Below are 15225 nucleotides of genomic sequence, written 5' to 3'. Positions count from 1 at the left end.
CCTGACACTCTGCCGTCCAACCTACCGCATCATCCTTTCTCAGCAACCGAAATATGGGCACACAAGTTGCTGTGAGTTGAGCGATGAACCTACTGATGTAATTGAGTCTACCCAGCAAACTCATTACCTCTGTTTTGTTCCTTGGCGGTGGCAAATCTCGGATGGATTCAATTTTGGATGGGTCTAACTCAATTCCCCGTCGACTGACGATGAATCCTAGCAGCTTTCCTGATGGAACCCCGAATGCGCATTTGGCCGGGTTGAGCTTGATATCATACCTTCGGAGTCTTTGGAAAAATCTCCTTAGGTCTGCTACATGGTCTTCCTGACGCCAAGATTTGATGATCACATCATCGACGTACACCTCGATTTCTTTGTGTATCATGTCATGAAACACAGCAGTCATTGCTCGCATGTATGTTGCCCCGGCGTTCTTCAGTCCGAACGGCATTACCCGATAGCAGTAGGTTCCCCATGGCGTAATAAACACTGTTTTTTCCGCATCTTCCTCCTCCATTAGGATCTGATGATAACCCGCATAGCAATCTACAAAGGATCCGATCTCGCGCCCCGCGCAATTATCGATCAAGATATGGATGTTGGGCAATGGAAAATTGTCCTTGGGACTTGCCTTGTTGAGGTTGCGGTAGTCGACGCACACCCTGATTTTTCCATCCTTCTTTGGGACTGGTACCACATTGGCCAACCACTCGGGATATCGAGTGACCCGAATGACCTTCGCTTGCAACTGCTTAATCACTTCTTCTTTGATCTTTACACTCATTTCTGTTTTAAATTTCCTTAGTTTTTGCCTGACCGGCGGGTATGCCGGGTCAGTGGGCAATTTGTGAACCACTAAATTGGTGCTTAGTCCAGGCATATCGTCATATGACCATGCAAAAACATCTTTGAATTCCATGAGGGTTTTGATCAATTCTTCTCTGACATTCGGCTCAATGTGGATGCTAATTTTGGTCTCTTGGACGTTATCAGCGTCTCCTAGATTCACAGCCTCAGTGTCATTTAGGTTAGGCTTGGGTTTCTCTTCAAATTGGCACAGTTCTCGGTTTATCTCTTCGAAGGCTTCACCTTCGTCACATTCAGATTCATTGTCACGAACGACCTCTTGCATCATTGAGTCGGATTCAGATTGATTTATTAGACTAGGTCGAAGATCCGCTGTGCATGCCATGTCATTAGAACCAGTAAAAACAGAACTGTTCAAAAAGAAAAAGAACAAAACAAAATTAAAATGAGACAAAAGAAAAGAACTTTATTAAACTTGCGGGATAAAAGGGTTCACACTTTTACAAAAACGAAAGTAAAATTTGGATTACACCCTTGAATAATCCGGACAAAACAAAACACACAAAACATAAATCAAAGCCTACTACCAAGACTCCCCTCGGACAGGAAGAGGAGTAACTGTCCAATTGTTGGTCTTGGCCTCAGGCCCCACAAGCTGTATCTCTGCTCTGCTGGAACCTTCTCCAGCTTCCACCATACTGACATCCGCGAATAGCTTCTCAAAACTCTGATTCAGGTCTTCATTTATATCGATCAAAGGTCCTAGAATCTTTGGGACCGGTGACCCCTTGGCACTTGCTTTGACAAAAGACCTTGAGAGGCGTGGCACTGGTTTAGGCAGAAACCAGACCCTCTTCTTCATTTTTCGCGCTTGCTTCCTATCTGCTGCGGTTGGTTTGAACCCCAATCCGAAAGTTTCCAGATTTTTAGGAAGGGAGACAGGTTGGACAATCCCTTGAAGCTCGACTCCCAGGCCTTTTCCTGGCACAAATCCATTACCCAGCATTTCTGAGACCATCATGACTGTTGCGGCAGCTACCCTAGGGTGCGGGATGATTTCTCCTTCAGAAATTTTGTTGGCCGATCCTGTATCGAAAATCTGGTAGACCCAAGGACCTTTGTCATCAGCGGTCTCTATGAAAGGTACGATGGCTCCGCCCATGGTGCACGTTGTATCCTCGCCGTGTAACACGACCTCTTATCTTTCCCACTCGAACTTCACTATCTGATGTAGGGTGGAGGGCACCGCCTTGGCTGCATGAATCCATGGTCGTCCTAACAGCAGGTTGTAAGATACTGCGGCGTCTAATACCTGGAATTCCATGGTAAACAGGACTGGACCGATGGTCAGTTCAAGTACAACATCCCCCACAGTGGCCGTTCCATTTCCGTCAAACCCTCGGACACAGATACTGTTCTTGTGGATCCTTCCGTGGTCGATCTTTAACTGGTTCAAGGTAGATAGTGGGCAAATATTGGCGCTTGAGCCGTTATCCACCAATACTCGAGTTACCACCGAGTCTTCACATTTGACAGCTAGGTACAGAGCTTTATTATGCTCCGTACCTTCCACCGGCAGGTCATCATCTGAGAATGTTACCCTGTTCACCTCGAAAACCTTGCTGGCAATGGTTTCCAGGTGGTTTACAGAAATCTCACTGGGTACATGAGCTTCGTTCAATATCTTCAACAGGGCCCGACGATGCTCCTCAGAATGGATCAGTAACGACAACAGTGAGATCTGGGCCGCTGTTTTTCTCAGCTGTTCGACCACATAATAGTCTTGTATTTTCATCTTCCTCAGGAACTCTTCAGCCTCTTCTTTGGACACAGGTTTCTTGGTTGCAACTGGGTTGGTCCTTCTTAGCTCTACCGGAGCAAAACATCGACCTGATCGAGTCAGCCCTTGCGCTTCACAACTGACTTCTTCCACCTGTTTTCCTTTGTACATCACCACCGCCTTTTCATATTTCCAAGGCACAGCCCTGCTGTCAATCATCGGCAGCTGGACCACAGGCTTTATGGTCACCAGTTCTCTACATACCCCTTTCAACACGACTGTCGGTGTGGGCGGGATCCCTGATACTACCAACTTGCTTGGCTCGGGTTTGCTTGTTATGGCGGACGGGCTCTTTCCCAATATCACTACCGGCTTGACGCCTTCTCCCTGCGACAGTACACTCGTTCCTCCACTGGTTGAGACTTCTTTCGGGGCGGCTTGGATCATCATCACTGTTTGCGAGGGTTTTCTCAATTCTCCTCCCTCACATACCAACTCAATCATGTGAGTTTCGTGGTGTGCTGGCAGTGGGTTTTGGTTGATGTTAGGAGCCTCCGGTGTCTGGACCTCGATCTTATTGGTGTCAATAAGATCCTGTATGGCATGCCTTAATTTCCAGCACTTCTCGGTATCATGTCCGAGCATCCCTGAACAGTATTCACAACTGATTGATCGATCCAAATTCTGAGGTGGGGGATTTTGTTCTCGAGTCTGGACAGGACTAACCAAACCCAATTGCCTCAGCTTGTGGAACAAAGCGGTGTAGGTTTCTTCCAGCTCTATGAAAGTTCTCTGCTTCCGCAACCTGTCATTCCTAGCATCTGGATTTCCCCGAAAGCCTGCCCCTGAAGGGTTTCTATACGCCCTTGGTGGAGGGTATGTGTTTCGTGGTGGTGCATATATGTTCTGGGGAGCCGGCGCGCGCCATTGTGGGCGAACCGGAGGCTGAGTGTATGCCTGGGCTTGGTGTACGGAACAATGTGGTTCTCGAGGTGGATAGAAATTTTGTGGTGGGTTGTATGGGTATTCTGACCTGTGAGGTCTGGGTTGGTTGTAGTGCGGCCTGCCAACCCTGGACCAACTGCCTGCCTCGATCGTGGCAACCTCTTCCTTCTTTCTTCTCAGCGCACCTCCCGTGCCGCTTTGAATAGCCTGGGTTGTGGCTTTGAGTGCCGAATAGTTCAAGATTTTGTCAGATCTCAGACCCTCTTCTATCATGACCCCTATCTTGACCACTTCGTTGAAAGATTTTCCAACCGTTGTCACCAAGTGACCAAAGTAGGTTGGATCCAATGTCTGCAAAAAATAGTCCACCATCTCTCCCTCTCTCATGGGAGGATCGACTCTAGCTGCTTGCTCTCTCCAGCTGAACCCGAACTCGCGAAAACTTTCCCCGGGTTTCTTCCCAGTTCTAAATAATGTGAGACGGTCAGGAACTATCTCGAGATTGTACTGGAAATGACCTGCAAAAGCCTGTGCCAGATCATCCCACGTGTACCACCTGCTGGAATCCTGCCTGGTATACCATTCTAGTGCAGATCCGCTCAGACTTTGGCCGAAATAAGCTATCAGCAGCTCATCCTTGCCGCCTGCCCCTCTCATTTTGCTACAGAATCCCCGCAAATGCGCCATGGGATCACCGTGCCCTTCATATAAATCAAACTTAGGCATCTTGAACCCAGCCAGGAGCTGGACGTCTGGGAAAGGGCACAGATCCTTGTATGCTACGCTGACTTGATTGCCCAATCCGTGCAAGTTCCTGAAGGACTGCTCCAGGCTTTTGAACTTTCTCAATACTTCATCCTGTTCAGGGGCCTTAACCGGCTTCTCAACCTCTGCCGGCACTTCCAAATGTGGATTGTAAGCCTGTGGTTCGGGGGCATGAAACGTTGGCTCGGGGGGGGGGGGTAGTATTGTGTATCGTGAGCCTGAAACAATGGCTCACTGGTCGTTCTTTGCAAAGGGGCTGATGTTGGTCCCACAAAAATGGGAATATTGGGTGTTGGGAGAGGCTGATGGGGTGGTGGAGCTTGGGAATCATGAGGGCTTCTTTCTTGATGATAAAGGGGATTTGGGCGGCTCGTGGAAGGGCCAGAGTGAGGGTATTCCGGCATGTGTCCCAGTGTTTCAGGGCTCTTTTGTGTTTTGGCTAGGGCTAGCTGCATTGCATTCATTTCTAGTCTCATCCTTTCAATATTCTCCATCGCTTCTTTTAGCAACTGGCTCATTGGCCTTTCCTCCTCATTACTATTCTCTGAAGTAGTCATGCTTGTTGCTACCGGTCCTTTGGATCTGGTTTGGTATGAGTGTGTTGCCAGAGTTCTTTAACAACTAACTTGTCTGGATCAGACAACAACAAACTTTGTTAGCGTTAGATTTTAACAGATTTGATCATAACACATAGAGGATGCAATGCGCCTAGGCAGTTAACTGTTTCTACATGCTTTGCTTCAAACAACATGCGTCATCCCGGTTTGCTCATTCGTCCCTTTACTTCTGTTGGGAAACAACATCACTCTTTAAAGTATTTTGGGAAACCCTGCGTTTTATTTTATTTGTATTTTCTTTTCTTTATTTTATTAAAAGTGGTCGAATCTTATGGGGATTGCCTACGTATCACGTCCCCGCGTGAATCAGACCAGGCGTAGTTCTGCCTCAAAGTAAAGACACATAGAAATTCTTCCTGAGTCACTTAATTTCATTATCAAAATTTGCTATTACACATTGCTTCAAACAAAATAGCAACAGTACAGACTCCACGGTTTTAAACTTGGTTTGAAGAAAAGAAAACAACATATGGGGAAACAACAAACAAAACGAACAGGACTCGATCAACGACTAATTTTCCAACTTAGGGACCCACGAGGCATCTTTCGGCCCTTTCGCGGCCCTAGGTGTAAGGTCTCTTTGCAAGCTCTTCAACTCGTTCATAATCCGGTGGACGCAGCCCATGATGGAGGCAATGAGGGTTTCCCGAGGTGTTCGCTCGCATGCCAAGCATTTCAGGTAGATGTAATGCCCGATTTCGTCAATTCTTGCTCGAATGTTGTCCCTTTCTGCAAGCAACTGCCTTATCTGTCGGCTCTTTAATCCTAGCGTTTGTGCATTGGTGGCGAGCTGATCCTGGAACATCTCCATTTGCCTTTCCATCCTGGTCATTGCATTGTAATAGCATCTCCTGTCGGCTTGGGCATCTTGTGTTTGCTTGAAGATCCGCTCTTGCAGAGCGGAATTCGTTTCCTTTGCTGCTTTGACGCTCAGTTCACAATCCCTCATGACTTGCTGTAGGCGCTTCCTCCGGGCCATTGTACCTTTTGCCCATTTGACCTTCATCCTTGCTATGCAAGCCTCTGATCGGTCTAATTCTTCTTGGCTATGGATGACCTGATTTCTCAAACTGGCTATCAATCTTTCGTCGGAGCAACACTTCTGTCGGTCGATGTTATTCTTACTGGCTTGGCGAAGGCGGGCCTTCAGGGTTTGGTTCTCTTGGGCTAGCTTGTCTTTTTCAGCCTGCTCTTGGGCGACTTGCACGTTGTTTTCGAATACAATTCTTTCGACTTGTCGCTTCAGCTTCCTGATTTCAACCAGGTAACCTTCCTCTTTTGCGAGCCAGTCCCATTGTTCTTGTGATGACTCAACAAAATCTTGGAGGTGAGGCCGTTTGGTTGGCCGTTTCACAATGTTCTTCTTGTTATGCCAAGCGAGATAGGCCGGCGAGACTTCACCCCTAGACACATCACCTACCCGAGTATTTGCCGTCAGGTACTGGCATTCACTCCATATGCAACGAACTGTCTTTTCAGGAAATTGGCCGTCACTGCTGACCTCGACTGCATAAGTGCTGAGATCTTCGTCCGGGTGTAGTACTTGACATCTTCCTAACTGTCTCATCACCCTGTAAGGGGCATAAGGTTGAATACCTCTGAGTCCCATCAAGAGGAAGTGAGGACCAGTGGCGGGCATGTATATGATTTCTTCCACAGAAAGCCAACCCAAAGTCCAGTTTATTTGATCTGCGGTGATGACCCGGAGATAGGATATCCATTCTTCAAACCCTCCCGGTGATCGGAAACCTGAAACCCTTAGGTTATAACCCTCGATGCAGCCCCCATTTGTAGACATGTAGCGCATATACTGAGGATGGTGACACAAGTGTTCGATCATCCACATCTGTAATAACAAGTTGCACCCCTCGAAGAAGCCTGCTCCGTCCTTACAAGCCGTGAGGGCTCGGTACATTTCTGACACCATCATAGGAGCAAGGATGCTTTTATCGTTGGTAATCAGGACTTTGATGATTCCAGCCACTTTCAGGTCGATATTTCTATCTTTTCGGGGAAACACCACAGGGCCCCAAAATGCCACCATAAAAGCGAACCGCCTATGCTCATTCCATTTTACTAGATTTCCCCTGCTGCAAACACCACTTTCTGGATCATTAAATCCTCCTATGCTCCCGTACCTCTGGTATATGAATTGTAGGGTAGAAAAACCTCTATCCAGTTCAGCGTATGGGACTCCCATGCTTATCTTCAACAGATCCATGAATTTGTGTGAATTCACAGTTCTTGGAGCGATCAGGTATTTGTGTCTCAAACCTTCAGTGACGTCCATGTAACCCGTCATTTCTTCTAAGGTTGGGGTGAGTTCAAAATCCGAGAAACAGAACACGTTGTGGGCCGGATCCCAAAATGTAACCAAAGCCTTTATGATGTCGCACCGAGGTCTGACGTTCAACAAATTAACCAAACCTCCCAGGTGCAGTTTGATCTTGTCTTGCTCTGAGTTTTCCAAATCCTCCTACCATAATCGCACTTCCGGAGGGATTTTGCTTCTAACTGTTACCGGCAAACTTGGACTTATGCTCATTCTGCATGTTTATTGGGGTGATTAAGCAAAGATCCAGACTCATTGGACTCAAATACCAAATTGACACACCTTTTTTTCTAAAAAAAACGAAATTTGGTTGTTTCCGAAAAAGTATGATGTCACCTTAAAAACTTTCGTTCTTTGGATTGTACCTATATTTTGAAAAACAAGTTGAGCCCGATGGGGTTGCCTACGTATCTCGCACCCTGCGAGAATCAAACTGACGTAGTTCAGGCATAAGCCGAATTTTGGAGACACACTATTTTCTCTTAGAAATGAATCAAAGACTCTTACTTTCTAAAACAAATTAATAAAACACACATTTTTTCTTTTTTTTTTCAAAATTCTGGCAGAGCTTTAACTATTTTCTGGGTATTGATCTTTCAAGAATAACTATCTCCCTATCCGTTATTTTTTTTTCTTTTTTTTTCTTTTTTTTTTCAAACATTCCCGATATTCAGAAACCGGTCAGCATGCAAGCCTTGAAACAAGTAAATGCATAAAGCAAGTAGGATGTAGCAGGATGGTCTTTATTCTCAGGTTGCTTGTCCTAGACGGACCCAGCCCCTGTGCTGAGTCCCCTAAGTCAAATGCATATGATGCAAATAAGCGTTCCTACTAGAGATCCAGCGTGAAGTTAAGTTATACTAAGCTGTAAAACCTAGGTGTTTGTTATAGACCTGGCTTACCCGAGCGGACAACTCGAGCCAAGGATGGGAGCTGTGTACCGGTAACCAAAAGGCCATCCGATTTTGCAACTCCTCCGAATCCTCGTTCTATTTTGGCATATGACACTAACAGAAAGAAGTCACGACCAGCGTGCGCTCCTCAAGAGAGAAGAGAAGGGTTTCGACACAGTTTATATGTACAGTTCAAACAATATCAAAGTAGTAAAAGCAGCATTTAGCACATTAGGCTCAAAACATGTAATAAAATCAGATAATAAATAAAGCAAAATAATAACAATTATTCTAAGCTCGAATTCTTAACCCTGAACCAGTGGTTCTGGGTCATACTGATCCCCAGCGGAGTCGCCAGAGCTGTCACACCTCCTTTTTCCGCACCCGCGAGGGCGCAAGGGAGTTTTTCCAATTAAAGGACAATCGAAATGAGATTTGTTTATTTATTTCAGAGTCGCCACTTGGGAGGTTTAGGGTGTCCCAAGTCACCAATTTTGATCCCGAATCGAGGAAATGAATGACTCCATATTACAGTCTGCGTACCAGAAATCCGGGTAAGGAATTCTGTTAACCCGGGAGAAGGTGTTAGGCATTCCCGAGTTCCGTGGTTCTAGCACGGTCGCTCAACTGTTATATTCGGCTTGATTATCTGATTTTATACAAATATGAACTTATGTGCCAATTTTATCTTTTAACCGCTTTTATCATTATTATTATTTTTACAAGGAATTGCAACGTCGCGAAAACATACCTCGAATCACGTTACATCAATGTACACGTGATTATTGACATATCTCGACTCGGTTGAGATTTGGATTTGGGTCACATAAATGTGCACCCGAGTTAAGGAAAATAAATTATTAAAGGCGCACTTAAAGCAACTAGCGTGTTGTTGTTTTGGGGAAAGCCATGAAATTTGCTTAAACGGCATGTCCCGAATTCTAAGTATTTTATATATATACATTTAGAGGGCCCCGCACTTTGTACATTTTTATTTTTCGAGGCTCGTCTCATTCCTTATGAAAAGAATTTGCAATGTCATGGAAATGCATCTCAGACCACGCCACAATCAATGTACTCGTGGTTAGAGACACATTTCGATTCCGTTGAGATTGGGATTTGGGTCACATGAATGTGCACCCGAGTTTAAGGAGATAACATTATTAAGTACGCGCTTAAAGAGACTATCGCGTATTATTCTGGGAGGGCCGTGAGATTTGCTAAACGACTCATCCTGGAAACTGAATGCTTCGATAATGTACATTTAACGAGGGCCCCGCAGCTCGTGCGTTTTTATTTATTTTTGGCGAGGCTCATCTCGTTCTTATTTTAAAAGGATATCCTATAGCAACTACGTTTCTTGTCGCGTTTGTCTCTACTAATTGAAAACAGTAGGTAGTCCTAATTAATTACGTGCTTGCAAGTTATCTATAACAACATTCAGAAATGCTTAAAAATCAGAAACGAGGCTGCGTGCACAGTCAGCCGAACAAATAATCACGGGCCCAAATCCAGCCCATGCGTGATGTGCCAGACCTGGGCCTCTGCTTGTTCGATGCGGGCCTGCTTGGTCTGTTTTGACCTGGGCTCGACCTTCATGAGGTTGAGATTGCAAGTTTTGTGTTCTTGGCCTTAACAGGTGGTTTGCTAGTTATATGAGACCATTAATCAGAAAAGGAAGAACTTAGCTAATGATGTACAGTTTTCATGCTTGGCATACATTACAGCACATATTACAAAGTAAGCTAAGTCTGAGATGCAACCTATTTCATTGAGAATATTTTCACCTATCAGCATACATATGTAAACTACCATTTAGCTAATCTATATTGATATACACTGGGCATACATGCTGCTTCTATTGTCAACACAGGAATAAAAATTATCATACAGTACATGATATCTAATATAACAATCTATGTATGAAAATCACCTTCAGGTCTTTTCTTTTTGCATTCATGCTCAATGTTCCAATTACATTTGATAGTGCATTGGTTGTGTACCTGGTATAGAGGACAAAGAAGAAAGGACTGATCAGCTGGGCAGTATGCAGTAAACACAACAACAGTAGATACACAGCAACAACACAGCAACAAACCAACAATCACAAGTGTTTTCCACAGTCCACAGACAACCAGCAACAATTTCCAGACCAAAGAAAACCAAAGATGGTCGAGCACCAAACAAGTGATCCCAGAAAAGAGTAATGAGATGCAGCCAAGAAAACCCAAAATGTTCAATGCAGTAACAGCAGAAAATCAATAACCACAAGAGCTGAGCCAACAGCCAACAACAATCAGCAAAGACAGCTTGAACGACTTGTACTCTTACACAGTTTTCAAATGATACTCATTCACAGTATTCTCAAATCTCTTTCTATTTCTTTTTTTTTCTGAAGACTAAAAGTCCACCCTTTTTGAGTTCTGAAATGGCCTATTTATAAGCCAAACGACCCAGTGCAGCTAAGCTGCCTGGATCCTCCTACTTGCAGACTGCCCATACCCTTTAAACCCATGCTTAAGCATCTTTTGATGCCAGCCCTTTTTGTTCCCCACGCCTGGCTTTTCTTTAGTCAAGAGTTATGGGTTCATTTAAGTATTCATTTTAAACCCATACTCTTGTGTCTTGTTCCCCATTGGTATTAGTTTAATCTTAATTAGTACCCTACTTGTCAGCTTATTTAAACTAAGCCTTTTCTGTTCTTTTCAAACCCAGACTACCCCTGTTAAACCCTGCTTATTACTGCCCTGCCCCTTGCAGCATCAGGGCATTCTGAACTCATGAAAGTTCAAATTCAGGACTGCCCTGGACTGAACCTTTTCAGTCATTTTTGCAATGCAAACAAACTCATTTCAGACAATGCTGGGCATTCAGTTAGTGACAAGGTTCAATTAGTCATGTGAAATTATTAGCTCATTCGATCCATTAGTTACAGAAAACTAATCGACGACGTTTATTGAGTCGACTATACTAATTATAACAGGTAATAATCAGTCGTTCAAATAAACAAACACATACAGGGACCTAAAGGCATCAAACAACTTTTGTTCAATTATTGGGAACCTATATGAATTATTCATGCGACGACTATCCTAATCGGACATGCTTATCATAGGATACATTCAAATCATACACAGAAAACAATCGACCAAATAAAAGGTCTTTGACAGAGATGGAAGAAATTAAGAAAACTATCAGAAAATAACAAACAATCACAACAAGGCATGCTAACGACTTAATTAGCAGTTGAATAAAACAAAAGGGAAAGAAAAACTTACCGAAAAAATGTCTAAACCAAACTGAACCAAAACTGACTCAACTTTGACCATTCGAGGCCGAACAAACTTTAATCAGGGTGTTCTCACACGAGAACACCTTGATTAAGGTCTATTAGACCTCAGACCCCTGTCAAGACTGGCCGGATTCCACAGGTTCATGTGTTCTAGGGTCTGGATTTTCAGATCTGGTTTTTTAGAAGTTGTGGGTAGATTCGGACCAAACCAAGCTTGGTTTGGTCACGAGGAGGGTCAGGGGAGTGTCTGGTATGAAGATGGGGTGGTTTGGCATAGATCGAGTTTTGTCTCGAATCTTCAAATCCAGATTCGAGACGATAGGAGGTGATTTGAGGTACATGGCTAGTGGATTCGTGTTCAGGGTGGTTGGATACTTCAGGGGTGTGAAGGGGGTGGTCATCGGCGTTCATGCCGCCGGGTTCTGGTGAAAGGGAAACTAGGGCGACGTTAGGGTTTGGGGGTTTCAGGGCTTGGGGAAGGAGATGACTGAAGGGGGGTTCGGATAGGGGGCATGGGGTGAAGGGCCAAGTTTATATACGGAAGGGGAAGGGAGATTGGAGCCGTTAGATCAAGTGATCTGAACGGCTTAGATCTATTGGTGGGTAACAGGACGGGGTCGTTTGGTATGGGAACGGGGTCGTTTTGGTTTAGGTGAGGGGTTGGGTTGAACCGGCTAAATAGGTCGGGTTATGAGGGAAGCCAGGGACCGTTGGATCAATGGGGTTGGACGGCTCAGATCAACTTGCCTGAAACGGCGTCGTTGAGGTGAGTTGAACAGCCTGATCTGGACCGTTCGTTTGAATCAGATCAACGGCTTCAATAGGGACGCCGATACGGCGTCGTTTGAATCCGTGCTTGGGCAGGCTCGTCTTGGACTGGATCAGTGCTTTGGTTTTGGGCCTCGTTTTGGGGCCCAATCAGATTTTCCTTTCCCTTTTTTTTAATTCAACAAATTAAACAAAAATTCCTAAAACAATGTAAAAATTAAAATGAAAATAAACTTACACACATATTGGGTGACACCTACAACAATTAACACACACATATTAGAATTTTAAAAATGGTTAAATCACAGCCTAGAGTAAAAGCTGCATATTTTGTGAATTTCCTTTTAAAAACCGAATTACGGCCCGATTACACACGGCATACTTATTGTATTTTTGTTTGATAATATTCAATGAAAAATGGATATAAACACTAAGGACTACCAGCACATGTCACATAAAAATTGAAAATTTGTACGGCGAGGCCATTTGCAATTATTTTGATTTCTTTTGGAGTGATTGTTCGTGAAACAAAAATCACGTGCTTACAGGTACCAAATCAAGTTTTGTTTTAACTGCCTTGGGATCGTCGGGCTTAGTTTGTTTAGGCTTTGAGTGAAGGCCTGTACCGCCCGGTCATCCGAGATCGGGGATAGTGCCGTTCGTTCCATCTAGGAATGAGACGCGAATTCTCGCCTCATTTCGTTCTTCCTTTGCTCGGTCCTGGATGTGTCGGGACTTCTCGCCGTTGCTTTGATAGCACTGGCGTGTGCCTTTATGGAGGAATCTGCCTGTATGGTAAGTGCGTTTATGGGGTTGGGCGCTAGGTTATGATGCCATATCATAGCCCCTTCCGAGAGTGTTTCCCCGAACTTTTTCAATAAGACGGACCTAATCTCATCGTCTTTGCGTTGTCGCCTTTTACCGCGGGCGTATAGGCGGTGATGTGTTCGTTGGGATCTGAGGTCCTATTGTATTTAGGGAGTTCCGGCAGTCTGAACATCTTTTGAATGGGTTCCAGGGCTGCGTCATTGGGGAATGGCCGTTGCACGAACTTCCACGAATCTACACCCTTCAAGGCCGGGGGCGCACCCGGGATTTGATCGACTTTGAAGTTGAAGGTTTCGACCTTCTTATCGTTGGCTGCTATCATTTTCTCACTTGACTTGATCCTTTTGGTGAGGTCCTCCAGCATTTTCACGATGGCGGGATCAGCTACCAATCCGTTATTGCTCGATCTCTCGGGTTCCTGTTCGACTGGGGGAGCTGTTTCTGGCTCTGCTATACTGGGAGTTTTGGATGTCTTTGTAACTGAGCGATGGCCAATTGTTGTGCCTGCAACATTTCAAAAATAACATGAAGATTGACTTCCTGTTCTTCCCGAGCCGAGGTTTTTTGGGCTTCCTGTTGGTCGCCATGATGTATGCTTCCGTTGGTGCGTGAGGTTTTGTTGACCTACTGCGCGTCTTGCGAACCGTCGTCCAGTGGAATTGGTCCAGGTGCGCTATCGGGGTTTCGCGGTGGCGCACCAACGAGTGGAACAACCACACCATTTTTGCCATGATTTTCGAGGCAGTCATTCTCAACCCTATTTACCGAGCCAAACATTTCGACTTAAAATCAAGAGATCTTGGACAGGAAAAAGTGTGAAAGATAACTTGCATTGTGTAATGAAACCAGCAAGAAAATTATCACTATTATTTTTAGCCCTACGGTGGGCGCCAAACTGTTTACCGTGAAAATGGTAACAACAATTAAATTTGTAAATGGGACTATAAAAATACATGATCTTTTTTTATGCTAGTTGTTAGAGCAGTTGATGCTAAGAGTATGAAGTTTAACGAAGAGACACAAGCTAAAACGGGATAGCAATCAGACCGACGGGCTTGCCGCCGGGGCTTCAGACTGGTCGATGAGGGGCCTCGGGGTCGATATCTGGCTCGAGCTCGAGCTATCGGGGGTAACCGGGAGAGGGATATCAATTAGACTATAATTAAAGAAGGCTCTTTATGGCCAATATCAAGCAATAAATGAAGAACAGGTATGAAAGCAATAAACGCTAAGAATGGCCTCGCGTGAGTAAGTTAGAGAGAAGAAAGAGAGAGATGTATTATTGATCTTGCGAAGAATAGTTGGAGCAAAATCAGCCCCTTATAAGGTGATGAGGGTTCCCTTTATATAGGAGGAGAAACTGTTCATAGTACAACATACATTAATTATGAAAGCATGGAGATGGGACGGCTAGACATGACGCCTCGACACAGGCTTTGGGTAGGTCGGCTCTGTCAGACTTAGCCGCGTGCCTTGGGAATTTCCCTTTTTGTTCTTGCCTCGATCTTCGTCTTCTTTTAGTCGGGCCTCGACGAGCCCCAAGGGAGGGGACTCGCTCGTAACTCCATGTCCTTGGGGTCTCGAGGTGTTCTCCCGAAGTGGTTGGTAGCAAGAAATTAAGCCCTCTAATTTCGCCGGATACAGTGGGGGTGCCCATCAGAGATAAAGATGCGTTTGAAAGGCCTTTAGCTGCGCCCGAGAAAATCCCCGAGCTCGATGCCTCACTCATTTTCAGTGAGATGGATAGGCTTTGTGAGCAAGTAGTTTTTTTAAATTCTGCCTATCGTCCTAATCTTCGTCTTTCTAACTTGTCTCTTTTATGGCTCCAGGCCAGGGTTCTTTATAATCAAACCTTCGCCCGATATCAAGCTGAGGTGAATCTCCACGAGCGTGAGAAAAGTAATCTCGCTGAACAGGTTATGTAGTTTTCGTTTGCTTTTGTCTAAATGTTTACTAGATCTCAGCGTTTTGACACCTTCGATCTGATTTGTGCCGTTTGAGAAGAAATATGCCATACTGAGGGAGGAGCTCTGAGCTAGAGACTCCGAAATTCTCGAACTCAGACGGTACGTGAGAGAAATAGCGTCCGAGAGGGATACCCTCCAGGGAAAGATGGCCTTAGTCGGGCATCAACTTCATGATGCGAGGGTGGATAGTGACAAGTATATAGGTCTTCATACTGAGTTAGTTGTTGCGTT

The sequence above is a fragment of the Nicotiana tabacum genome, chromosome 5, assembly GCF_000715075.1.
Source record: "Nicotiana tabacum cultivar K326 chromosome 5, ASM71507v2, whole genome shotgun sequence".
Taxonomy (NCBI): Eukaryota; Viridiplantae; Streptophyta; class Magnoliopsida; order Solanales; family Solanaceae; genus Nicotiana; species Nicotiana tabacum.
Note: the sequence above shows the minus strand (reverse complement) of the source record.